Consider the following 24,760-nt stretch of genomic DNA (forward strand, 5'->3'; position numbering starts at 1 on the left):
TCCATGCTGATGAAAGCTGGCTTGGTCATATGTTAAAAAGCTCATGGTTACTATTTTAACCTTTTCGTCATTACACGGAGAGAGATGCTGTCGGAACAAATCTGGGCTAGGATCCCAGGAGGAGTTGGGTTCTGACCTGTTTAGTCCATGGGCTACAAGAACGAGGCTGGAGGAATGTACTCCCCCACCCCCCAGCCTCTGGGCGGAGGGTTCTTTGCTCTCTGACTGTCATTTGCAAAGACCAGTTTCAGGCTCGTCAGCCTTGAACTAGCAGCCGTTCTGTTGCTGGAACGTCCGCCAGAGGGACAGGCTCTTCTCGGGGAGCACAGGGCGTGCTGAGCTGGGGACCTGAGGTCTGGTGGTGCTGAGTTTTCTCCATCAGGCCTCCCTCGTGCTCCACTTCTCACTTGTGCTGAGGGCATCTACCTGCTCTGAGGTCAGCCCTGCCGCAGTCGGGACCTGGCCCCAACCCTCTGGTTTGTCCCCCGTCTGTCCCATCTCGTCTCCGTGGTCCCTGGGGAGCAGAGCCCGCCTGAGTCTGTCAAGTCGTTATTTCTGCCACTAACTGCCCCCTCCCCCCCAGTCTGTCCTTCTCCTACTTGGCAAAGTTCCAAGAGTGGATTAATTCCAGCACTGATCTTCCCCACTCGATACTGAAAAGACGTGATTGCTGCTGGGGAAGCATGTGTTTGAGTCGTTGCCGCTGACAAGCAGCCCCAGAGCCGCTACTGGGAGCCTCGTGGTCCTACCAGCGCTCCCCCTCCTCCCGTCCCCCTGGGCCGGTAGTGCCGGCCCTCCTGCCCCGGTTGCCTGCACGCTCTTGCTTCCCAGAAGGAAGGCGGGCCCTCAGGAGAGGCTCTGCCCCCACCCCTCCCTCCCCAGCTGACGGGGCTCCGGCTCCCCTTTCCTCCCTGGCTCTCCTCGGGGGGGAGGGGAGGGCAGCGTCCCCCCGCCGGGGCTGCTCTCATCACCGGTGTCCCTGGCCCTCCTTCCTCCCTTTGACCTCCTTCTGTCAGGTTTGTCCCCTCTTCTCACTCCTTTGGCCGGATGACCACCGCACCCTGGAGCCCATCTCCATGCTTCTCGCCCTCGGCCCCGGCGGCCAGGCTATCCTCCTCCACTGCCATTGCCTTGTGGGTCCCGGGACAGCGTGCGGGCTCAGTCCCCGTGATGTAACATCCGTGTCCGCCACGGTCCTGGTGACACAGTGCGTACCGCTGGCGGGACTCTGCTGAGAACGTCGCCCCTTTCCTGCTGCAGGTTCCGCGTCTTGACACGGACGAGATCTCCTCCGAGCAGCGGCACCCACAGCCTGCATGTGCCGTGCTCACGCGTCGCGGGTCCCTCGGCTGTATCCCCCAGAGACGGTGCACAGCGGGCAGGGGCTCGTACGTGGCCCAACAGAGAAGTGTGATCCGCCCGCGCCCGCAGAGCCTCAGTGATCGTCCCAAGAACTGGGAAAAATTTCATGCAGCGTGACAACAGTAATAAATCTGATCTTACATACTTTAAGGTAGAATACTTCTTTTTAAAACAGTTCAGCAAAGGGACTTCCCTGGCGGTCCAGTGGTTAGTACTCTATGCTTCCCCTGCAGGGGGCACGGGTTCTATCCTTGGTCGGGGAGCTAAGATCCTTCGTGTCGAGTGGCACAGCCAAAAGAAAAAAAATGTAAAACAATTCAGCAAAGTTCTGCAACCTAGAATAGGGATTTTTACTTTTTAGAAAATTAATAGACAAGCTTTCTTTGAGCTGGAAAACTCTCTCCGGGCACTAATAGATCTGCGTGGACTTAGTCTCCCCATGAATCTCATTTATCCCTTGGTTTTAGGTGAGACATTTGCCCCCTATAATTTGGCTGGTTGTAGGATATTTTACCAGAGAATCTGGTTCCTCTTCTGTTCCATATTTCTCAGATTATAAGATTTTGAAAGCAAAATTGCAACTGAAACCGTTTACGAAATACATCAGTAGAAATAAATGTGGAAGAACACAAAGTTTCCCCTCTCCTGACCGGCCCAACTCCCTTCTTATCGGTAACACTCAGTCTGTCGTTGTGATGGCCATGAATAACCTGTGAAATGTAACAGAAGATGTTAGCCGCCTCCCACCTGGCTGCACTGACTTCCTCAGGACCTCTGGGGCCTTCCCACGAGCAGTCCCAGGGGTCAGTGTGGTCCCTGCGTCTAAGGCCAGGACTGAGCTGCTCTCGCCCATCCGGGCCCTGGAAACTTGGTGTCGGGGGTCAGGCAGGACCTTTGTCTGTAATACTTGAAATGGTGCCTTAATAAATATTCCGAGTGAGAAATGCCTCCCTCCCGACACACGTGTGTGTTTCTACGCACACACTCACGGGCACCTGCACACGCGCACACCCACCCACACCGACGGTGACCAAGACCCAGCGGGTTTATCTATCCAGGTGGCTCCTTGCGGGGGCTGGTGTGCGACACCCCATCTCCGCTCCCTCCTCGTGCCCCGACGGCTGTCACTTCTGGTCGTTCCCACGGGGGCGGTTTTGCTCCGTCAGCGTCTCTGCTTCTGTCTGTGAGTCGAGCTCTGGGACGGCAGGCTCCCTCACACTCAGCAGACGCACCACCCGCACCTGTGCTGCGTGTCCTTCCTGTGTCGTCGGGTGCGTGAGCCGTCGCCCAGGGCGTCAGGACGCAGAAGCTCCGGCCCTCTGCCCGCGGTCCTCGCCCTCGTGCGGACTCAGGGCTGGGTGGGGTGGGTCCTGGGCGCCGCGTGGGACGGACGGTTCGCGGGCCCCCGAGCCATGGCGGGTGGAGCGTGGCCTGTCTTGTTTCCATCCCGTGGCTGCACAGAAAGTTACAGAAACGATCCTTAGACGTTCGTTTTCTCCTAGAAACATTTCAGAAAAGCTGCCCCCCGCCGTCAGGGGAGAATCTCCTCCTTCAGGATGTCGTGGGGACGTCAGGGTTGCTCATGGTTACTGTCGGCCACCGAGATGAGATGCGTGTCCAGTGTTTCCTCACCTTCTCTGACCCTGAATCTCCCCCCTGCTCCCCCATGGGAGTGTAATTTGAGAAACAGTGTCCCAGCCGCGTGGAGAGCTAGAAATCTGGTCGTCTCGGCTTCTGTGCTGTTGTGGTCACTTTCCTTCCCAGCCTCCAGAAGGCGTCGCTCTCCTCCACCCGCCTCGACCTCCCATCTGTGCTCTGCTCTCCTCGGGGTCACATCGCCTTGCGGACGTCTTTCCGCACAGCGCCCCGTCTCCAGGGGATGGAACACGTGCTCCTGGGCAGGGCCCCGTGACTCCAGCCTCCCCAGCTTCCGGCGCTTCCCGGTCCCCCAGACGTGTTTCCCTGGTGGTGGTCTCTCCTTCTTCCTCTCTGTCCTCTTCCTCCCTCCTTTCCCCCTTCTCCTCCCCCCTCCCGTTAGTGTCCTCACATTTAGGGTCTGTGGGTCCATTCCCCCCCACGCGCACCTTGGAGCTCAGGCTGCCCGTGGATGGTGCCCTCCTGTTTGGGGCCTTACGATGCTCTGAGCCGGGAACACGGGTATAAAGAGATGCAGCTGCAGCCCGCGGGGGTGGTGCTCCTGGCAGGGGACACAGTGCCATGTGGGAGAGGTGATGAAGGTGACCAGGACCTACGTGGCACGACAAGTCAAGGAGGGTATTTGATTCAAGCTTAATTTGGGAAAATGCTCGAGATTTCAATAGACAGAAAAGAGGAAGGAAGGTTGCCGGGTGGGGGTTGAGAGGCTGCGAGTGTCCGGAAGGTCAGGCCGTGGGAAGGATGTAAAGGATGCAGCTGGGAAGCAGGTGCAGGCAGGACAGAGGCGCGGGCTTCCCTGTGTCCGAGCGGTCCTCCTGGGCCATCAGGTGGCAGGCGGGGCTGGAGGAGGTCAGCCGGGGTGGTGACCCTTTCACCCCCAAATGCGGGCGTCCTCAGGGCCGTGGGGAGGGGAGCCCCTCATCCGCAGGAGTCCCAAGGGGGGTTCCCTGAGCAGGTGGGGAGGCAGTCTGGGAGCCCACGAGGCCCTCAGGAGGGGGCGGGTCCCGGGAGTACCTGGTGGGCGTGGGAACCGTCTAGGGTACATGATGGGTAAGGACGCGGGACGGAGGGTCCTGTCGCAAAGGGAATTGTGGGACACGTTCTGGAGTGAGGAGCATCCCTCCCGCAGTCGACCCGGGGCTGGGGAAGGACAGGAAGACATCCCAAAGGTTCCGAGGCGCGGCTGGGGTGCGGTGGGGACACTCCTAAAGCTCTCAGCTGACCGCGGGGGTGCTGTCGCGTAACAGCGCCGCAACGTGTGGGTGAAGAGGCCGCCTCACACCCGATAGGACGGCTGCCATCAGAAAACCAGAAAATAGCAGGTGTGGTGAGGACGTGGAGAAAAGGGACCTCGTGCGCCGTCAGTGGGAGCGTCAGACGGTGCAGCCACCGTGGAAGCCAGTGTGGAGGTGCCTCGGAAGATTAGGAATAGAACTGCCGTACGATCGAGGGATGTACCCGCAGAACCGAGAGCAGGGAGGCAGGTCCCTGTCCCCCGTTTCCCGGCAGCTTCATTCACGGCAGGAGAACGGTGGGTTAATTATGAGGAATCGGCCACGCGATTATGGAGGCTGATAGGTATGTACACATAGATATGTATGTTTACATACAGGCACACACACATGCACACGTGCACACGCAGTGTTTGTACATCCTGTTATCCAGTTGGTTCTGCTTCCCTGGAAAACCCAACCAGCGCAGCAGTTTTCTCCATTCTGTAGAAAAACACCCTGGAACAGCCCTGAAGGATGGTTTCCTGCCTTTTAACCCAGAAAAGGCGATCGATTAAGTGAACATCTTGGTTACACATGGTCTGTGCACTGAAATTTTCTTACGCTGCAAATAAATTGAATAACATTTAGTTAGATGGGACCGGTATGCACCCTTGTCTACAGTAGAAAAGTAGGAAAGACGATCGTGAAAGGAGACGGGGGCGGAGGCAGAGCAAGCCTCAGGGGCCTGGGCAGGGTCGCCCGGCAACTGGGACGGGATCCCTTTTGAGCAGAGACTGGTCCTCCAGGTAGGAGGCTGTGGTTTCCTGATGGAGCCCAGCGCCCTGTGGCCTGTGTCTGTGACCTGGGATCCACCTGTCCTGGAAGGTGATGGAGCTCCACAGAACAAAAGGCCCTGTCTTCCTGCTTGGAGTGGGGGGCATGGGGCAGCAGTGTCTGTTCACTTTGTGATGAAACGAGAAATACCTCAACTTCAGGTAAAATATATGCATTTTCAAAAAGACTTCTTTTTTTAACATCTTTATTGGAGTATAATTGCTTTACAATGGTGTGTTATAGTTTCTGCTGTACAACAAAGTGAATCAGCTATACGTATACATATATCCCCATATCCCCTCCCTCTTGTGTCTCCCTCCCCCCCTCCCTATCCCACCCCTCTAGGTGGTCACAAAGCACTGAGCTGATCTCCCTGTGCTATGCGGCTGCTTCCCACTAGCTATCTATTTTCCATTTGGTAGTGTATATACGTCCATGCCACTCTCACTTCATGAGCAGTTTTAGGTTCACAGCAAAATTGAGGGTGAGGCACAGAGATTTCCCATGTACCCCTGTCCCCCGCTCCTCCCCCAGCCCACTATCACCATCCCCATCAGATGGGACATTTGTTACAATCCATGAACCTACAATGAATGATACATCATCATCACCCAGAGTCCCTGGCTTACATCAGGGCTCACTCTTGGCGCTGAAAATTCTGTGGATTTGACAAATGTATAGTGACTTGTATCCATCATTACAGAGTCAGAGAGAGTAGTTTCACTGCCCTAAAAATCCTCCGTGCTCCCTCTGTTCACTCTGTCCACAGTTTTGTCTTTGCCAGGATGTCATAGAGTTGAATCACACAGTCTGTAATCTTTTCAGATTGGCTTCTTTCACTCAGTTGTATGCATCGAAGTTTCCTTTATATCTTTTCATGGCTTGAAGGCTCAGTTCTTTTTAGCTGAATAATATTCCATTGTCTGGAGGGACCACGGTTTATTTATCCATTCACCTACTGAAGGACACCTTGGTTGCTTCCAAGTTTTGGCATTTGTGGATGAAGTGTGTAGGGTTTTGTGTTGACAAAGGTTTTCAGTTCCTTTGGGTAAATACCAAGGAGCTTCACTGCTGGATCATAGGATAAGAGTATGTTTAGTTTTTTAAGAAACCCCCAGACTATCTTCCAAAGTGTCTGTACTGTTTTGCATTCTGATAGGTGTGTAGTGGTGTCTCATTGTTGTTTTAATTTGCATTTCCCTGATGACATACGATGTGGAGCATCTTTTCTTGCTTACTTGCCATCTGTATGTATGTCTTCTTTGCTGAGCTGTCAAAGTCTTTGGACCTTTTTTTTTTTTTTTTAAGTATTTGTTTATTTATTTATGGCTGTGTTGGGTCTTCGTTTCTGTGCGAGGGCTTTCTCCAGTTGTGGCAAGCGGGGGCCACTCTTCATCGCAGTGCGCGGGCCTCTCACTATCGCGGCCTCTCTTGTTGCAGAGCACAGGCTCCAGACGCGCAGGCTCAGTAATTGTGGCTCACGGGCCCAGCTGCTCCGCGGCATGTGGGATCCTCCCAGACCAGGGCTCGAACCCGTGTCCCCTGCATTGGCAGGCAGATTCTCAACCACTGCGCCACCAGGGAAGCCCTGGACCATTTTTTAATCGGGTTGTTTGTTTTCTTGTTATTGAGTTTGAAGAGTTCTTCGTATATTTTGGATAACAGGTTTTATCAGATGTGTCTTTTCTCCCAGCCTGTGGCTTGTCTGCTTATTCTCTTGACAGCATCTTTCAGAAGGTTTTAATTTTAATGAAGTCCAGCTTATCAATTATTTCTTTCATAGGTCACGCCTCTGGTGTTGTATCTAAAAAGGCATCACCATACACCCAAGGTCATCTGGATTTTCTCCATGTTATCTTCTGGAAGTTTTATAGTTTTGCCTTTTACGTTTAAGCTGTGATCTACTTTGAGTTCATTTACGTGAAGGGTGTAATGTCTGTGTCTAGATTATTATTATTTTTCTGCACACGATGTCCAGTTGTTCCAACACCGTTTGTTGAAGAGACTGTCTTTGCTCCATTGCGTTGCCTTCGCTCCTTTGTCAAAGGTCAGTTGACTATGTTTATGGGGGTCTCGTCTGTTCCACTGATCCATTTGTCTCTTCTCTCACCAGCACCACACTGTTTTCATTACTGTCGCTTAAATATAAGCATTTGCCTCATTCTTAACTCCTTATTCCATATCCCTTTATAAACATAAAGTGACTCTGGGTCAGGGCTGGGTTTGCTCAGATTTTGTTCTAGCTTTTAACTGTGTGTTTGCTTTTATCTGGATTTACTGGACGTGTGTGTTGAGTAAGTAGGTGAAGCCTGAGTTTCTAGATGTATCTAAATTGTAATGAGATAGATGTAAAAATGTCTAGTAGAAGTACTTGAATTCAAATAGGTGTCTTGGTCGTTTTAAATTTTCTCTTCTTAAGGACATTTTAGTACTGCTTTCCTGTAGCTGTAAAAATCATTATGCAGACTGGCCATGCACTACTTTACGTGAGTTAATTGTAAGTTCATTTAATTTACACATGTACATAGTATAAAAAGAGGAGTCGTTTTAAGAGGCTTATGATAGAGAGTAGAGTCGGCTGCTTCATACCCCCTTCATACCTCGCCCTGGACCCAGAGACGCCGTCCCCATTCTTTCACCGTTTCCCCCTCCCCTGACTTCCCGCTGCGGCCGGGGGAGGCTGGGGCTCCCCCTCCCCAAATGCCCAATGTGGTTACATCCTGACTTTGGGATACATTAATAGTTAGTACTTATATCCCATTAAATTGATAAGATTGTGCCTTTTTGGTAACATCTTTCATTCACCGTTAATTGCCTTTTTTAAAAGGCCTGGCTTTCTCTTCAATGTCTCCGTCGCATTGTCACCTCTTCTCTGCGTGTTCAGCCTCAGCCTGCTGTCCATCTGGGCGACGTCCCCCCACCCCGCGTGCTGGCCCACCGCCCAGGCGCCACGTTGGGACCCCTGCCCCTCCCTGACACCCCCGCCTCTGGACCCCTCGGGTCCTCGCGGTGGCCACGAAGAACGTCCTCTGGCAGCTGCCTCTTGGGGGTTCGGTGGGTCATTTAGGAAGATCTGGTTCTCCTCCTTGTCCCTTCGTCTCTCTTTCATCCATGGCTGATGTTGGGGGCAGTTTCCCCTAGGATTTCCAAGGCCCTGTTCCTGCATTTCCTGGCATCCAGGGTCTTGCGCTTGGGTGCGTTTGGAACCCTCCTTTTGTGCTGAAGTTTCCCTGTAGTGTGCGTGAGGCTGGCCCTTCTGTGTTGGGTGCTCCGGGGTCCTGTCGAGTCTGAAATTGTCCCTTAGACACGGGGCCTGCTGTGGCTTGTCAGCACTGTGTTCCCTTCTGTTTCGTGGACCTTTCATTCTGGATGCACCATTGGTCAGATACTCCAGGGATGGCCAAATACGTTTCTGTTCTCTCTTTTTTTCTCCTAACTCTCTGTATTTTTTTTTTAAATCTACCTTCTGGGTTATTTCCTTGAATTTTTTTCAACTCTTTATTTTTTGTAAAAAATTTGGTTCTCTTGTTTTTAACTTCCAAAAGCGCCATCTTGTTCTGTGAATTTTCCTTCCATAAACTTAACATCTTTTTCTTGAGTCATGGACGAAATATCTTCTCTCGCTTTCTGAAATATTAATTATCATTATTTGAAAATGTTCTCTTTTCCCCTGTAATGTTTCTCTTTTCTCTAATTCCAGTTTTCTGTCTGTTTTAGTGTCTCTCAAAGTGGGAGTTTTCTTTAAATGTGTGATAATCCTCAGCTGTAAGTCCTAATTAAGTGAAAGATTAAAATTTGTGGAAAATGTTTTGGTGGATGAATGGGGCTTGTTGGCTGGTGGAATTGACCACACAGAGACCTGATGGGGAGCCAGAGTTTCCGTTTGGAGGCCCGCGTCATAAGGGGTATTTTTCTGTTTTCCAGAGGAGAACGGAAGGGTGAGGGAGGGTGGGTGGGGGGAAGCGCGCCCCTCTCACTCTGGAGGAAGGTGGGAGGAGGGTCCAGGGGGGCCAGCCAGCCAGCCACTTAGCTCTCCTGTCTTCACCCGGGGCTCCGCTGGAGCCTGCGCTGCTCTGGCTTCCTCTAGTTCAGCTCGTTCTCTGGTGGCTGGAGAGGGGCTGGGCTGCCTGTGTGGGCACCTGGAGGGGCCGCATTGGGTGAAGGTTTCCAGCGGCCTCGCTCCTGCCCTTGGGGCCCCTGCAGGCACCTCTCCGGAGGCGGCCGGGTCCCCGACTGCCAGCTCTTCTGAGAGAGCCCTGTATCTCACAGAGACACGCTGCAGTCTCTTTCTTCTGTGCTCGCCCATCCTGTTCTTTTTGTGCCTGTGGATTTTTACTGTAGTCGCTCTGCCCACCTAAAACTTGACCACGTGCACCGACAGGACGGCTTCGTTAGACACATCGCCGTGTTGCTTGGGCGCAGCCTGGGAGCCGGTGGTTCTTCGGGCTGAGCAGGTGAGCAGCGCTGGGAGCTCGTTAGACGTGCGGTGTCTGTGTGTGTGCGTGTGTGTGCACACGTGTGTGTTTAAAGGCACAGCAGAAATTCATGGAGAATTTGGAGCAGAAACCTTGTTATCAAGTGTCCTGAGGTATAACTGATATACAAAGCCTGCGCACATTCAGTGCACGCAGTTTGTTGCGTCTGGACACTTGCACACGCCTGTGAGCCCATCAGCACAGTCAAGGTCGTGGTCACCCGCGTCTCCAGGAGGTTCCTCACGCCCGGTTTTGTGGGGAGAGCACCTCGCGGGGTGCAGACAGTGCCGCTGAGTGGGCGCCCCCTGCAGCGGGTCTCGGGGACACCACCCCACCACGGGGGACCTGGAGGGCCTCCTGCTGAGAGGAATGCGACTTCCGGGGCTCCGGCCCCTAGTCCCCGACGGGATCCTTGCAGTCTGCACGCAGCCCCCGGCGACACCCACGCAGGCGGTTTCTGCCCCTTGGCTGGTGTGACTTTACCGGTTTTGGTCCTTGTAATCCCTGTGCAGGCCTGCCGGGTGACGGCCCAGGGTTTGAACGCCTGGCCGGAGCAGTCCTGACCCGCACCCCAGCTCCGGCCCTCCTGCCGCGGCCTTGCCCGCGCCTGTGCTCACGAGCGGGGTTGCGTGCGGTGACGGCCCCGACATCAGGGGCAGTGACATCGCCTGCCCTTGAGCACGTCTGTCCCATGCACTCTGGCCGGTGTCCTGCTCGCGTGCCCTCGGTCCATCCTGCCAGCTGCCTGGGAGGTGAGAGCAGAGACACGGGGACCACGTGTGTGCTGCGCCCTCCGTCCGGGCAGCGGCTTCGGGGCCTCCACCCTTCAAAGCCAGCGGCACCAAGCATCCTCGGCCTGTGGGGAGCTGAGCAGGAAGCACAGGGTGAGCGCCAGGGGTCGCGGACAGGACTCGCCCGGCCTTCACGGGGTGACGCCAGCAGGCGCCTGGCCTCCGCGTTCCTGCTACCACCACCTGCGAGCACCCCCACACCCTCGTGGGACCGGCCATCCTGGCGACGCGACGTGGCGGGGGCAGCTGTTAGGAGGTGACGTGGCCTCTCCTGGAGACTAAGCTAAGGTGGCTTCGCCAACGTGCAATTGGCCAGAACAGTTAACGGAACATTAGTAACGTCCTGACACTGAATTGCCATCTGCATCTCAGAGGGGAACAGTGTTATTTCCTGTTTAAACAGCATAGTTCTTTACTTGTACACGAACCTCGGGGACCGAGGGGGCCCAGTCAAAAGTGGCTTATTGATTGGAGCCCACCTGGCTTCCTCACGAGGCCAGCGAAAGTGATGACACAGGAAAGAAGGGCCCAGAGAGCAGAGGATGGTCAAGGAACAAGAGCAACACTCAAAAAAACGTTATATTTGGAAATAATTTCAAATGTAAGAGTTAGGAGAAGAAAACCAGGACCCAGAGTCAGAGGGTGCCTTGTAGACGGAGGGCGCTGTGTAGCCGGCAGCGGAGGCTCCTGCTGTACAGGGGTCTTTCCCTCGGCCCCGCCCACTTCCTCTCACAGAGATGCTTATTTTGGTCACGTCTCTCTCGGGTGTAATTACTACTGTTTCACATCCCTTGGGGCTCTGCGAGGATTCTTTAAAACCACTCAGATCTCCTCATCAAAATCCCCCCAGCCTTAGCACCCATTGACCGTTCCTGTCTGATCCCACGTTTACGACAATGATTAGGCCGTAGTCTTAAATATGGATAGGTAAGCCGAGGAGCGTCCCTCTGGAAAGTGCTGGAGAAAGTCAGTGAGTGGGTGTGTTAGCTTTGGAATCAGAAGGGATGCAGATTTACAAGGAGCCCAGGGTGTGAAGTGTGTGTGTGTCTGTGTGTGTGTGTTTGCACAGTCGGACATTGAGGGCTGGGAGAGATGAGTGTCAAACATGGTCCCAGGGTTTCTTGTCTCGACGTAGAGGCATTGTGAGGGTGTGGAAGGGAAGGGAATCATTATTCTGGAGAAAAACTTCTGCATTCATTGATCATATTTACTAGAGCCTGTTGTATACTCAGCAGACCCTGAGCTGGTCGAGGGCAGCGTTGAGACTGCAGCGTCTTTGCAACACCCGCTTCTCCCCTCCACTGCCTGATTCATTTGCTCCAGAGGGGGGTAACGCGTGCTTCTTGGCTGAGAATGTCGGGATTTGTAATCAGGGAGGGCTGGGGAATGGTTGCAGCCTCATCGGTAGAGGATTTAAGATGCAAGTTCAGCTTTTACCCTAATTGAGTTGAGAGAGCATAATCATGAACTTCCCACAGAGATCTCTTCAGTCACAAATTCTTTCTACGTCTGCGCTTTGCGGTTGCCTCACAGTACTGAAGTTTCTTGGGAAAGCCATTTTCCATTATTTTCACCTTCCTTTTGCTTATCAAATAAGATATTTCCTTCACCTTTTCCTACCAAACTGTGTGTGTAAACACAGGCTTTTCTTTCACATTTTCTTTGTGACTCATCCTTGATAAAAGCGTCTTGGCTTAGATCCTAGAAGATGGACTCAAGGAACTGTCCCCATCAAGCCTCCATTTTCAGGCTCTAATTGCATCTCATATTTTAAAAGCCATCACAGAATTGGTGGGCCCATTTACCTTATTGTAGGCGTCCCCTGAGTGCAGCTTTCAAGGTACTTTGAGGACCCATTAGAGACATACATTAAAACAGAACTGCATTACCGTCCTAGGAGCAGCATATATAATCAGCACACTTACCTGATTAACCTCTTTGATGAAAAATGTATGTATCAGAATTTTTCAGTACTGTTTAATTTGTTAGATCGTTCTGGGCATGATGACTGTGCAACATTGAATGGCCTTATTAGAAAAACACTTGCAACGGTTAATGAGATGCCTTTCTCTACCTGAATGATAACCACATGTCTTTTATTTATTTGTTTTGAAACAGGTTTTGCCCGGCATTCTGCAGAAGCATTGCTGTATATTACCAGACAGGAACACAGGTAAATGCATTTTGTTCTTCTGATTTGAGATTCTTGGTGTTATATCTGTGGAAAATTGAGAAATATGATTGCATAATTTAGATATCTTGGTTTTCTAAGGTGGTTGTTTTATATATTGACTGAAACAAGCAAAAAAAAAAAATGGATGATTCAGTTCTACAGTGAGTTGTGACCGGAGCTCAGAGACCTGTTTTTATTTGAAGAAGGAAATAGATTCAGATGATTGTTGCCTTGGAATTTGAAGGGAAACAGGTCGTCTTATAAAGCTGAATATATTAATTTCAAAGTTGTTTCCTTTGTGGATGATATTTATTAAGGCAAACCACATTATTGGCTAGCATGGAATGGATTTGGAGCCTGTTTGCAATCAAGGCTTTCCTTGCAATCAGGGTAGGAACTGGCCAGGTGTTATGTTCTTCAAACCTCGAGGATCTCAATGAACGAAACAATAGGATGGATATCTTGAAGTGGGAGATTCTATGACCCTGTGATTTCTCATTGTCAGGCAGATGTATGTGGTTAGAGGTTGTAAGTAAGGTGGTTTGTATTACTTTTAAGGAAACACGATGGAGGGAAAAAAGTCTGAAAAAAAATCCTTTGGAACTTTGCTGTTTTAAAGTTAAACAAACAGAATAATTTATGTGACGCGTGTTATCCTGTGGATCTGGGTCTCACTCGCTCTAACTTAAAGTGTTTTATTCAGAGACTCAAGTCCTGAGGAAAAGATCGAGATGCTGCTTCTTTTTTGCACAGGGTTTTATCAGAGTTTATTCATTTCTAGAATCAGTTGTGTCCTGCCAAATATGTCTGTCTGTGTCCCAGGATACTTTTGCTGGATATGAAACAGAGGCTTCTGACATTTCCTTATGTGTTTTCTAGCTAAACAAAATGAATCATAATGGACTCTTCTGTGATAATTAGAAGAATGTAATCTGTTGGGAATTTCTCTACTTTTATCGTAAACAGCATCTTGACCTGCTGGTATGTTTACCGGGGTCCCATTCGTAAATGACAAGGCACTGTTTTATACCATGCATTCCAATGTAAAACACTGAGTATTTTGGAAAAATAAGATCTTAGGTTTTTTTAAAACTTATGATTATGGATAGATTATATTACTGACTCTATTATTTTTCAAAAAAGTTCATAGACCTGTCTCTGTTTTGGTTCTCCCCAATCAATTATGTCTCAGCTGCAAATTTGAGCAAATTTACTGCTTATAGGGAAGTTTGTTTAGAACATGGTTAGATATTTTTTTGAGCCTCTTTCTATTTTCTGAAAGTCTTGGTTAGTAATGAAAATATGAACAAGTCACATGTGAAGAAACAAAGATTTTGCAAACTGTGTCCATCAACAACTGTGAGTATAACACAATTTAAGGTTGGAATGCATTTTCCAGATAAGTTTCTCTCTTCCAGGTGAGTTCATTACTGATTCTGAGAAGCATCAAAAATAATGATAAAATTAATTAAAAGTTAAGTACTGTTCTGTGGGGATCTAAGTGGATTTTAAATATTGAAATGAGTTTTTTCTATTTTCAGACAGTTTGTTATATAAGAAGTTTCAAGTTAATATAGCAAATATTTCCAAATTGAGACGCTTCATTTGCTTTTCATAAGAATGCAGGTAACCAAACTCTAGAACCAAGAAAGCTGCCTTCCATTATGACTTGAATATTGATGCCATCTGCTAGGCAGTTTCCTTAAAAATATTTTTATATAATAGAGTGTTTCACTTTGAAGTCACTGCCGAGGACTTGAGGCTGTGACATTAGGTGTGGAAATGGGAAAGAATCGTATTAAATGGGGAGAAAGAGGGAGTTGGCTGAAATGATAGCTTTTAGAGGTGAAAGATGTGAGAATTTTAGTTTTTCCCACATAATTTGATCTAATATGTCTGAAGCTGCTTAATTATTTAGGAAATGTTTGGAAATTTCTTCAGACTCAGACACAGTGGTATTGCTTTTGCATTTTAATGGCAAATAGGGTCCTTAGGAACTTGAATGTAATTTGGTTTTACCTTAGTGGTTTTATAGAAGACTTTTCAAATTTTTGATTAAGAAGATCAACTTTGGACTGTGTAGAGGGTTTCATTTTGGGATGATACAAAACATTCTGCAGGTGGATGGTGGCGATGGTTGCACTACAGTGTGAATGTACTTAACGCCACTGAACTAAACACTCAAAAATGGTTAAGATGGTAAATTGTACGTTACGTGTAGTTGACCACAATTTTAAAAAAAGATCGACTTTGGCATGAATCATGGCTTTTCATTTTGTTTGATTTTTACTTATTTTAGAAGTACTGTATGCTCCAGTAACTTACGTATGTTGTAGCTGAATGTCTGGAAGAAGACCCACCTGTTTTCTGGTGTCTCATTGCTGATATGCTCAGCGGGGCTGCGGGGAAGTGTAATGAGGTCGCCCTGCTCTGGGGTCAGCTTGGCTGCTGTGGGACACAGAATTCATCCTTTCTCCTGCTGTTTCGATACCTGTGATCATTTTGGTTCATGATGTGAAGAGCCAGACTGAATTCTGTTGAGCACCTCTGTAGATGACCTTATTTTTCACGTTTTTCTTGGGAACACTGGGAGTTGGGTGCGTAAAGCATGTCTGCTGTGAAGGAGAAAACTTCCACGCAAACACACACAGACGCACTTACCAGCCCCACCACAGACACACACACACACCTGCCCCACCACTTACACACGCACACACCTGCCCCATCACACACTCACATGCACGGACCCGCCCCAGGCTCTGAGCTTTTCTTCCCGTTCACATCCACCTTGACTCCCTTCCCTTGTTCTGGTGGCTCAGTCGGCCTCTTCCCTGCTTTTGCTCCCGGCTCCTCAGACGTGGCAGTTGGGCTTTTTTGGTCTTTTTGTATCTTGCCCAGAATTTGCCCCAACTGCACAAGCGTGCAGTTATTTTCAGTGCCGTACAGCTTCTTTGTATCTGTTGCTTGAGGAGACGTGTGTCCAGGTGCAGGCCCTGCAGCACGGGGGCCCAGCCTGTCTCAGTATGACCTTTGTCAGAACGGCTGCTGAGAGGCGTCCCTGGGTCCTGACCTCCTTCACCCCCTGTCTGGGGGCAGCGGCCTCCGGAGGGCCAGGAGCCGGGTGGCCCCTCGCTGCAGCGGGAGGCTGGCAGGTTGGTTTATCTTCCCTCTCCTGCTCCATGTCTCACGGGTTCGTACACGACTTACATGTAACGACCGTCACGTGACGCATCAGCTGTACCTCTATAGGAGAGAACACGGCCTGTGAGCGTGTTTCCCAGACAGTGTGCCTTCGACCAGTGAAGGGGCTGGGGCTCCTTAGTCCTTACATGGTCTGGATTCCGTATCAGTTTGTCAGTGCCGTTCCCTCGGAATCTCCATGCCATTTGGGAAAATCAAGCCTAGGCAGGAGTGAGCTTAGTAAATTCTGTTTTCTTTGGGCGACACAGTGGGCTGGGGTACTGCCCCTGAGCTTAGTGGTCTCACAGCATCTACTCCCCCGTGTATCAGGACACAGCCTACTCGACTGGTACAAATAACTGGAAGTTACGTGAATGACTGATTTTGCAGTAAAGCAGCAGCGGTACTTACCTATGCAGACTTTCATAATAACTAAATAATGAAGCATCAAGCGGATTAAGCACGTGGCAGTATTTGACTTTTGAGATACATTATATCTCCACAGGGAATGCAGAATGATTGTGAAATAAGCTTTGTATGAGAACTGGGGGGAATGATTTTAAGTCCTTTCCATATATTCTACGTCACTGATCTGCGTGTTTGCCAACCTGCGGCGTGGTGTCCATGAAGACTCAGTGTTACTCCGACCTTGGGTTCCTCCCGGTGATGTGATGGCCGGCACTTAACCTCCAGCCTCCGGCGCCTGGTGCGAGGGCGGCGGGAAGCCGCGTGGGGTGTTGGCCCGTGTCTGGGGTGCACACGCCTCGCCGTGGTTACTGGACATGGGTTCGGGAGGGGTCTTCACTGTCCCCAGGTCCCAGTAGCAGACAGAATGCCAGTGGTCTGAACCTGGTACCAGTGGTCAGAGCTAGCGAGCCTGGCTCTTGCCTTCACTTCTGTGTCCAACTCCTGAGGGGTTAATTTAGGGGCCGTGGTCAGCCTGTGCTCCCCCCGTGGGGGCAGGTTGCCCCGTTGTGTGTTGGCGAAATAAAATCTGGGATTAAAATTGAATGTTTGCAATGGGGCGCTTAGTTTTAAAAAGCTACATAGCAAGGACTCTTGCATTTGGGCCCTGAGTGTGTGCGCTCCATCACGCGAGGGTTCAGACGCCTTTGGGGCACTGGACCCAATTACACAGTATTGAACCGTGAGCAGGGCTGTTGCCATGTGGACGGCCATGGGAAGCTTGCATATTGAGGTCAAAGGCAGAGGGGACATAACTGTTGGAATAGTGGGAACGGCCGCTCTGAGGAGTCCTAAATCCCCTAAGTTTCTTTTGTGCTGAAGGTTATAAAAAGCCTTTAATTTCATGTGGACAAGTGAAGGAAAATCAATGAGTATGTTTGCTCCCTTTGCTGCAGAGCTGTCTGAAGGAGAAATTGTGCCCAATGACGGGTCCGGTAAGAGTTTGGCAGTGAGTGTATCTGGGGAAATAAAACCCTGTTTCATTAATTTCACGCTTAACTTACATGTGATTCTTAGATCTGTGTAGACAGTGATGTGACTTGTGTTCAGTTTAAGTTCTAACATGAATGGTGGACATTACACCTTGTGTTTTTGCGGTGTTTCTGGTTTATAAGGCTCTTTTATATTTATTCTGGCTAGTCCTACTGTTTTCTTGTGAGATGGGAAATACTGCCCCCGTTTTGCAGATCAGTAATTAGACCCAAAGCTGTGTGTGAATTTCACTGTCACAGCTGCTGAGTATTTTGCTGAGACCCAAAGGCAGGTTTTCACTCTGAGTCAGTATATGATTCCATCATGACCCTTAATAAGTCCTTAATCTTCCAAGGGTGGGTTTCCTATGAAATATGGTGAAAGAACAAAATGGTGTGGACTGGGAATCCCAATGCAGGGGCACAGGGGGAGGAACAGCCGGCAGGGCCTCTGGAGCTTCAGGATGCGAGATGGGGGAGTACACCAGGTGGGTCTGTTGCTGAAAAGATGTTCAATCAAGTGGAACATTTTCACACCTGGGGTGCCTCACTTTTCCAAACACCAGGTGAATGGCATTGTAACTTACTAGGTTAAACATAAGATGTCTTGTCTTTGGAAGATCAAATCCTTCAAGTAAGTTTCTTTTACCCAGAGACTGAAATTATTTATAATGCCTTTTTTTCTTTCCAAAAAGAATGGTGGTTGTGCAAATAGGATGCCAGATGATATGATTCATAAACTAAGAATAACTAAGGCAGCGCCGAGCTGAGCTGGATGAGGGAAGTGAATGTCTCAGCCATGACGACGGTTTTCCTTCCAGCCTGTATCTTGATGATCCCGCCACGTTGGGGTGAGAACGTGCTTCCCCTTGCTTCACCCCCTTGCTGTCCACCGACTGGAGATGGATAAAATCCTCATATGCTTAAAGGGCTTTATTTCATGCACTGAACATGGCTTTATTAGACAACTGGACATGCTAGTTAATTACTGCCAGAACGAAAGGCTGTGTATCCATAGTTTTAAGGCCAGAGCTGTTCTATTCCACGCAGCTTATTCTTAACCCTGGGGGCTACTCAAAGCTGGGCTGGTGTCTTTGTGCCATGTGGGAGGGTCAGCCCTTTGGGAGGTGAGGACCCTGAGCTAGGCTGGGTTTCAGCCCCAGCTCACCTGGAGCAGGTGCTTTTGTGCAGAGCAGAAATTGGATCCTCCTCACCCTTGAGCAAGTGATGTACCTACTCACTCAGGTTAACGCTTACAGCCGGGTTAACGTGCAGACAGGAAGTTCTGTGGCTCAAGGCTGAACTTTCTATGGCTGCTTCTTTGCTGAGACGTTTCCTGAGTGAACCTGGCGTTTGACACCAGATCTAACGATGCCCTGTCTCGTGGGGCAGACCTGTGGGGCTGTGAGCTCTTTATCCCTTAGATGCCAGGTGGACCTGAAACCGCTTCTTCAGGCAGACCTTCAGCTTTGTCTGCAGGTGCCCCCGGGGCTCACGTCGCCTGTAGGGACAGGATCGTGCCGTTGGCCGTCCTCTGCACCAGAAGGGCACCCGGTCTCCGGGACGTGCCCCTTCCGGGAGAAGGTGAACGACTGACAGGAGCGTGTGAGACGTGTGACACGTGTGGAGTCGCCAGCTTTTCCACTGCTCGTCCTACTTGCGAGGAAGAATGAAACCTCAGCCACACACTGTCAGGAGTGAAGGGCTGTAAATAAGAAAGCAGTTTTTTATGTCATCCATTTGGTCCATTTCCCCACTAAGAATACTTGCTGAGGTTTGGACGTGAACACTGTCTCCAAAGAGACTCCCGCGGATGAGGGGTGGCGTGAGTCGAGGGACAGGAGCACAGGAGGGCCACCTCTGGTTTTCCTGAGGGGCCCTGGGCTCTGCTCCCTGAAGGAGCTTCAGCAGCCCCGCCGAGTCCATTCTGGGGCTTAGACAGCAGGCGCCTGTTTCTCCCATCTGGAGGCTGTAGTCCAAGACCAAGGTCCCTGTGAGGCCTCTTCCTGGCGTGTCGAGCCATCTCCTCGCTGTGTCCTCATGTGGAGGGGAGAGCGGGTGTCTCTCTGGGGTCTCTTCTCACAAGGGGACTAATCCCACCACAAAGGCCCCCGCTCACGACCTCATCACCTCCCAGAGGCCCCCTCCTGACACCTTCAGGTCAGGGGCCAGGGCTCAACCTGTGGATTTGGGGCCCACAGCAGCCCTGGCCCGTCGACTGCACGCTTACAGTGGGCAGATATGCTCTTCTTCTTGGACACTGTGAATTCTGTGTAAAGCGCCACAAGGTTGGTTGGGCCATTGCTTTCAGACGTCTTCCCAATTGGGAGGAATCCAGTTACAGGCAGAAGAGCTTGCTTACGGTGAGAGGTGGGTTGAAAACATCCAGAATTCTTGACAGGTGCCCTGTCAGGAGGCAGGGTGTAGTTCCTGACCCTTGAATCTGGGCTGGCCTCAGCCCTGGGCTTGATTTGACCAGAGAATTAGGCGGCAACGATGATGTCTAATTCCGAGCAAGGCCTGCGGGTGTGGCCGGTGGGAGGCCTGGGGTAGCCGTCTAGGGGGTGGACATCCACAGGGAGGGAGAGGCCGCGGCCGCGGGCGTGAGTGCAGGCACCTTGTGCCTCCGAGCCATTCCTGCCGTCTGTCCTACGCTGGGCGCCCGGCCGAGCCCAGCCCGGACTGTGGACCCGCGGAGGGACGAGCACACAGGTCGTTACTCCGGATACTGAATCGGGTCTGGTCTGTTAGCATCAGTAGGTGAGTTAACGCGAGGGTATCAGTCGCAGCGGCTGCAGCCGAGGGTGAGCGGAGAGGAGCATCCCCACTGCTGGCGACCACCCCCAGGACCTGAGCGTCCCGAGCCATGTCCCCTGTAGGGAGAACCTGCTTCCCCAGGAGACCTCTCCCAGCCTCCATTCTTCTTGTTGGTGATCATCCCGGGGCGGCACCTACGAGGTTCTTTTGTGAAGTAAAGCTGGTCAGTGTGGATAAAGTTACCAAGTTAATTGACACTGTGACCGTGTCCTGACTTTTGGAGACAAATTCTCGGGTCAGTTTTGTATATGAAGCCACGGAGAAGGTGCACTGCTGCAGGTGAGGTGTTGGAATCATGGGTTTAAATCTCAGTGAACTCGCTCACCCTTCTGAGCGTTTCTGAACCTTGAACCTCAGTCTCCGCTGAATTCTGCAAGTATTTTGTTTGCACATGTGCTTATGGGATGTTCAAAAATGTCAGGCTTAAGGCTCCTGGTTTAAAATGTCATTTGGTTGCAGCCAGTCAAGGTCCCTTAAAATTCTGAGTGTTGGTAATTTCTTGTCAGCCTTTGGTAGAAACTAGGGTGCACAGAGTCGTCTGAAGCCTCTGCTGAGAGATGGGCTTTTATAGCGTCCACGTTTAGTCCCTGACCTTCTCTGATCAAGTGGCTTGGGCGGCGTGTGATTCCTTGTAAAAGACAGTGAGATGACATACCCCAGAGGTGCCAGTGTCTGTGACAGCGGTCTGTGGTGACATCTCCCATAAAGTGGCCATTGCTGTTGACCTGTCTTTTTTTTTTTTTTAATTTTTTTAAATTTATTTATTTTGGCTGTGTTGGGTCTTTGTTTCTGTGCGAGGGTTTTCTCTAGTTGCGGCAAGCGGGGGCCACTCTTCATCGCGGTGCGCGGGCCTCTCACTATCGCGGTCTCTCTTGTTGCGGAGCACAGGCTCCAGACGCGCAGGCTCAGTAGTTGTGGCTCACGGGCCCAGTTGCCCCGCGGCATGTGGGATCTTCCCAGACCAGGGCTTGAACCGGTGTCCCCTACATGACCTGTCCTTAGTTACATTAACCCGCAGCTGCTGGTTTAAGTTCTCAACTAAAGAAACATTGTTACATCCTTTATTTTTTTTTCCCCCGCATGCATTTTAGACATATAGGTGTTTGGGTTAAGACAAACTAGTTTGAATTGAAGATAAACTGATATATATTTTATGAGTCATTGAAAATATCAAAGCATATTATTTTTAAAAACACCTTTAAATCCATCTGTACACTAAGCCTTAGAAGCTGTATTTTGAAAGGAGCTCCCTGTAGCGTATACAGAGATCAAAATACAATATTGTACTCGTGAAACATATACAATGTTATAAGCCAGTGTCACCTCAATAAAAAAAGTAATTAATGTTTAAAAACCTTGATATGGAAAACGCACTATAATTTGATATTGAGTTGACAGGATTTGATGTGGTCGTTGAAATTGGCTCAATGTGTGACCCGGGATCTTCCAAAAATCCTCCCTGAGAAGCCTGGTGGGCTGGGCGCCAGGCTGCAGAGTCAGGCCTGGATGTGCGGGTGTGTGCGCTTTTCAGCGTATTTCGGAGTCTTTCTTTTTTCCCTAAAGGATGAGGTGCTGGCCGGCGGGGGGAGGGGACTCTGCGTCGCCGTCCTGCCTCAGTCTTGCTGCCTGGCCAGCCTCCCATCCTGCCGGGACGCACCTCACCTCGTCCCCCTGGGCACACTCACCTCTCTGCACTGCGGCTTCTGCCTGGACACAGGTTTCATTCAGCTCTTGCTTTTTATTTCACTGCACTCCTTCTTTGACTCGCCACGTTCATCTCTTTCTATCCTGTTTCGTCTCAGTCTACCGTTCCTGGCAATCATCCTTTCCTACCTTTTTTTTTCAAAAATAAGCCGTTCTCAGTGTTTCTTTCCTGTTTCTGTAGCGCACTTTCCAAGTTCAGAACCTGAGCGCTGGTCAGACCCCGTCGTGCTGCAGTGTTCTCGTGTGCTTGCGTGTGTGGCATTTCCCGCTGTGTGTGTACTGGGAGAGGCCCGGGGCTGCTGCAGGTGGCCTCTCTGTGTCCCCTCGCGGGGGCTCTGTCCTTCGGGGGATCTCCTCCTGCCCTGCCTGTGAGGATGCCAGGCGCTCCGGGCTGCAGCCCTGTCCAGGGGAATCCGTGCTGGTGGTCGCCATGCCCCAACGCAGGGGCACGGTCGCTGATGGCTCTGCTCTCCTCTGCGAGCCTGTCCTCCCCAAGTGGACAGAGAACTGGGCAAGAGAGCCGCCAGCTCCCCGACGGTGGGCCGGTCCTGGGTGGAAGTGGCCTGCAGGCCGAGCTTCCGACAGAGAGAACGCCCGCCCAGAGCCCTGCAGGGGGGCACACCCGTGCTGTGGGCATCGGGTTAGCGGACGCTGCTTCTCGACTCTCATGGCCAGGTGATCACCGGCCCTGGTGCTCAGAGGTGGGTGCGTTACTCTCATTTTCACGTGTACTTTGGTGGAAGTCGGCAGAGGCTGTGTCAGAGCTGCCAGGCAGATGCCACTTTAGACAAGAAGCCTGCTGTGTCCTCCGACCTGGTGACCTGGTGACCGTCCCCTCTGGGATGGGTCACAGTTTCCTGCGTCCTCAGGGGGAGGTGCTGTTCAGGAAAGGGAGGGCTCGCCCTGAACTCCTGATGTGAGAGGGATCCCGAAAGTTCTTCCAGACATGCCGAAGTTCTTGTTTTGGATTCAAGGCAGTTTTAATATTTGCCAAAACCAACATTTAAAAATAATGCCAGGAAGTCATTTTATTGTAAAAATAATCTGCATTAAAGGTTAAAGCTTTTTAAGAAATAATGAATTTATTTCATCTTTGATGAAAATTATTTTATCAGGTTTTAAAGATAAGTAAAAAATATTTCTGAGCTCTGCCTGAATCCATGCGCCAGCATGATTGTGTGTGTGCATGTGTGTCTGAGATGCTTTTATTGTTTGCAACCACAAACCATATACAGTAGAAGTAGTTTTAGTGTGTATTTTAATATCCTGGCTTTAAAGTTTGGCAAAAGCACCAGATAAAGACAGTGATTGATGTTTCCATCAAGGGCTTACTTATTTAGCAGTGCAATTTCACTGCTAAGCAGGGACTCGGGGCACGTGAATCATGCTGCAAACACTTGATTTATAGCACAGTTCTTCCTGGCACGAGCAGCGGTTAACGTGTGGAAGTGTGAAGCACAGAGACACAGACAGTGAGAGGAAGAGGGGCTGCTTCCCATGGGACATGGAGCCTGGGAAGGCGCTGGTGAGGGTCCCGCTGCACCTTCACGTGTCCTGGTGGCTTGGTCCCCGGGCGACAGGTCTCACCTGCGTCGGAGCCGGCGATGGGCTGTCCTGTGTGCCAGGTCCAGTGGTGGAGACTCTCTGGAGTGAGGTGTGGAGACCCTGATGCCAGGACGGGTTCAGCACGGCTGCCACCCCCAACCTCCCATGTCATTCCTCGTTAGTGTCCCCCCGGGTCAGAATGACAACTTCCCACCTTACATCCCCTTCCTCACGCTGACGCTCACACTTAGGATGTTTGCTAAGAAGGACACAGTGGTGACATTTAATGCACCTTCTTAAAGGTATCGATAGGTTTCCCCAGGGTCAGGGTGGCCTCTTACCGATTTGGGTGCGCCCAGCACAAGTGCACGGTGGGCAGCTGATAACAGCGATTTTAAATTGAACTGAATTGAACGTGTGCCTTTATCAGGCGACTGGTGTCCTGTTACTGGAGAAATAATGTAGGAGAAAAGCATAACCAATTAGGGGAAATGTCGCAGAGATTCGTTTTAAAATAGTTAATCAATTGAAGCCGAAGGTCTGAGGTTTGTTATACACACGTACGAGTAGTTTAGCTGCTGCGCGTGAGTGATTCCAGGGTCGGTTCAAGCAAACGTTACCTTCCAAAGGGACAACCAGTTCAGTGTTGCTGGAATAGATGGCTGATCTGTGGACAGTGCTGTGAGTTCCGTGTAATAAAATTACAGCATCAGCCCTACCTTGATGACGACATATGAGCACATGAACACGAGCGCGTGCACATCGCGAGGGGGGCCTCGTGGGGACGTCCCCTGGTGTTCAGTTAGGGTCATACGTCCGAGGGCTGCACTGGGTCCAGGTCAGCCGATTACTCACCGCTTGTGGAGGGCTGAGTGCTGACGTCCTGAAGAGGTAACGTTGGGTCAGTCGGTCCTGAGGACACGGGCTCCTCCTGGGCTGTGAGCGTGGATGGGCCATGAGACCCCCCTCCGTCCTCACGGCAACAAAGGGGCAGCAAACCGATGGTCTCTGACCAGAAGCCTCTGAGCGCCAGGCGTGGACACCGCGGGGAGGGGCCCCGGCTGGCCTTGTGGGGAGCAGCCTGGCGGTCAGTGTAAAGGAGGGACGCTGGTGCCACCCGGACAGAGGTGTGGGTGCACCTGCAGGGCGTTTCTGGGGCCTCAGGAGGGGACCTGTCTGCTTGCTCCCAGCTGTTCTTAGTTGTTTGTTAACTTCAGGCATCTGAAGATCTCAGTAGTTGAGGAATTGAAGACAGTCGTATTGATAATGAAGGTGACACGGGAGCAGGATGATGGTGGCAGCTTGGACGTTGGCGTGTTATCTGGGCGTTTACACACGGACCGGGCTCGCCTTTTATTTTGAAGATTCCTCTCTCTGGACTGTGGAACGGGAAGACGGAAGGACGCTGTCTGTGGAAGGTGGGCCAGGAGCCAGCCCCCTGGGAGGCCTCATGGATGGACGTAGAGGCAGCTCTGTGGTACCTCGAGGTTCTCCCCATGGTGGATGAGAAACTCCGTGGCTTCCGTCTGAAGGTGTGGCCGTCAGGGTTCCCCAGCGATGGAACAAGAGGGGG

At 51.0% G+C, this 24,760-nt stretch overlaps 1 long non-coding RNA gene across 2 annotated transcripts in view; it reads left to right on the plus strand.

Moving 5' to 3' along the window:
• LOC130706128 (uncharacterized) overlaps positions 1-24,760 on the plus strand; it is a 233,952-nt gene that overhangs the window by 151,486 nt on the left and 57,706 nt on the right. For both annotated transcript variants that reach the window (XR_009006536.1, XR_009006537.1), the window contains exon 3: positions 12,451-12,505. This is a non-coding gene — a long non-coding RNA (uncharacterized LOC130706128). The remainder of the gene's footprint in view (positions 1-12,450; positions 12,506-24,760) is intronic.

This window comes from Balaenoptera acutorostrata, chromosome 21 (assembly GCF_949987535.1).
Source record: "Balaenoptera acutorostrata chromosome 21, mBalAcu1.1, whole genome shotgun sequence".
Classification (NCBI taxonomy): domain Eukaryota; kingdom Metazoa; phylum Chordata; class Mammalia; order Artiodactyla; family Balaenopteridae; genus Balaenoptera; species Balaenoptera acutorostrata.